The sequence below is a fragment of the Salvelinus sp. IW2-2015 genome, linkage group LG23 (assembly GCF_002910315.2).
Source record: "Salvelinus sp. IW2-2015 linkage group LG23, ASM291031v2, whole genome shotgun sequence".
Taxonomy (NCBI): Eukaryota; Metazoa; Chordata; class Actinopteri; order Salmoniformes; family Salmonidae; genus Salvelinus; species Salvelinus sp. IW2-2015.
In genome coordinates this window covers 9,091,908-9,094,733 of record NC_036863.1, presented here as the reverse complement: position 1 = coordinate 9,094,733, position 2,826 = coordinate 9,091,908, and positions in this window count along the sequence as shown.

Below are 2,826 nucleotides of genomic sequence, written 5' to 3'. Positions count from 1 at the left end.
ATGGAAAGAAGACGCTCTGAAATGGAGTCTAGGTAATGTCTAAACTTAGTCCAGTAAGAAACGCTTAATTCCGTTTTCCATTGCAAACTGTTTTGCTATAGTGTGTCCCAATGAACACAACCCAGAACTGATACTCCGGTCAGAGGTTTTGCACACAGACTGTCTCTGAGAGGGAACATGAGAAACCGAGAGATCAAAGGTGACCTTAAGCCAACATTATTTATGTCCTCTGCTCTTAACATTCCCAGCAGACTCACTTTTTTTTTGGGGGGGGGGTGGGGGGGGGGTCTTCAGCCAAATGCTTTCCAGAGGTCAGTCTCCCCCCCCACCCCTCCACCCCATACTATCTACAGTACATCTTCTCCTCCTCACCCTGCTCCTCCTTTCATCTTGCACCTCCTCTCTCTTACCCTATCCTCCTCCCCTTTACTTCTCCTCCATTTATTCCTCTCCTCTTCCTGCTTGTCCTCTCCGTCCTCCTATCCCCTTCCTGCTTCCCATCTTCCTCATCTCCCCCTCTTCTCTCCCTCCTAAACCTCATCCTCCCCTATGCCCCTAACCAACTGGTGTTGTGGTCAGAAGTTCAAAGTCCAGCTAAGACATCTACCATGGGGATGAGCACAGAGCTAAGCTACATTTAAGTTTCGGATTTTGGCATGAGGCCCTTTATCTATTCCCCAGAGTCTGATGAATAGTGCATACCATTGTTATGTCTCTGTGTCCAGTATGAAAGAAGTTACAGGCAGTTTCGCAAGCCAATGCTAGGCCAGCGCAATGACTGGAGGTCTATGGGTATCTGCTTGCATACTACTGTTGTTGGGGGTGATAGATAAAGGCCATAATCCAGAAGTATCCCTTTAAGTTTTAAAGTTTCCTGGCAATTCTACACATTTTGCCATTGGGAGTAGAGAAAGTGTTGCAGTTTTAAAGCAAGCTTTCCGCAATTCTATACATTTTTGCCATGGGGAGTAGAGAAAGTGTTGCAGTTTTAAGCAAGCTTTCTGCAAATTCTATACATTTTGCCATGGGGAGTAGAGAAAGTGTTGCAGTTTAAAAGCAAGCTTTCCGCAATTCTATACATTTTGCCATGGGGAGTAGAGAAAGTTGTTGCAGTTTTAAAGCAAGCTTTCTGCAATTCTATACATTTTGCCATGGGGAGTAGAGAAAGTGTTGCAGTTTTAAAGCAAGCTTTCTGCAATCTATTACATTTTGCCATGGGGAGTAGAGAAACGTGTTGCAGTTTTAAAGCAAGCTTTCTGCAATTCTACACATCTTGCCATGGGGAGTAGAGAAGTTTAGCAATTAATTAACAAAAATTCATGCAACTCTACTGGACGTCTACTGGATTACTACAAGTTTAGATACAGGACAAACAGAATAATTATTGGCTGAGGAGAGATTAAATAGCATTAATACAACAAAAATAATTCTAAACACACCTTAAAATAGGACTGCAGATCACGTTTTCATGCGACAAGTCTTTGAGAGATGCACTTTAGAATTATCATATTTATATACCAATGTTTGACTTTGTTTGTTTTTTTGTAGGCTCTTGTAACCAATCAAAAAATTGTTAGCTGACATAGCTAATTTAGTGACTGTCAATGACTGATATAACAGGAGAAAAACTGCTGCTGCACAACCAAATTTCGAAATTGCACCTTGTGTATTCTACTATTCTAACTCTCAACAGTAAGTTGAGACCCCAAATGTTTTTTCTTTGGCCGGGGCCCCCTAGCGGCCGTGGGCCATAAGCGACCTCTTACGTCGCTTATGCCTGGAGCAGGCCCTGAACATAAACCAAGGATTTCACTATGGGAGTACAGCATAGCACAGCCTCTTTCCTGGCCAACCAGCAGGCTCTCTCTCTGACCAATCCAGGGCCGTATTCAGCGGAGCAAAACCAATACACACTACCGATCAAAAGTTTGGGGTCACTTAGAAAAGTCCTTGTTTTTGAAAGAAAAGCAAATTTTTTGCCTATTAAAATAACATCAAATTGATCAGAAATATAGTATAGACATTATTAATGTTGAAAATGACTGTTGTGGAAACGGTTGATTTTTTATGGAATATCTACAGCATCCCGGCGACTCTGGGATGCTGGCATTCTAGGCAGAGTTGCAAAGAAAATGCCATATCTGAGACTGGTCAATAAAAATAAAATATTAAGATGGACAAAAGAACACAGACACTGGACAGAGGAACTGTGCCTAGAAGGCCAGCATCCCGGATTCGCCTCTTCACTGTTGACGTTGAGACTAGTGTTTTTTTTCTTAACATTTTTCCCCCCTTTTCTCCCCAATTTTCGTGGTATCCAATTGCTAGTAATTACTATCTTGTCTCATCGCTACAACTCCCGTACGGGCTCAGGAGAGACGAAGGTCGAAAGCCATGCGTCCTCCGAAACACAACCCAACCAAGCCGCACTGCTTCTTAACACAGCGCGCCTCCAACCCCAACTTTAAACATTAGAAGCATTGACAAACTGTCTGATAATGCTTAGCCGTTGATAGATTGTGTTATAAATGGGCACTATAATAACTGTCTTCGCTGATGAGGTGTAAAATGTTTAACTTTATCTCATCAGATGCCTAGCACATGGCTTTGATGGCTTTGGCTGCTCTGTCCGGCACGTGTCTCATTCACTTGTAATCGACATCAATCAGAAATTATGACAATAAATTGTTATTTCAGTTGCAGCAGTAAAGTGCTGAAAAATCCAGAAAGGGTACTGATTTAAAAAATGCCCTACCAGATGCAGTATGCTTACCTCACCAGCGCAGTCCATATTGGTGACAGATGTTGACACACACTTCACATGTT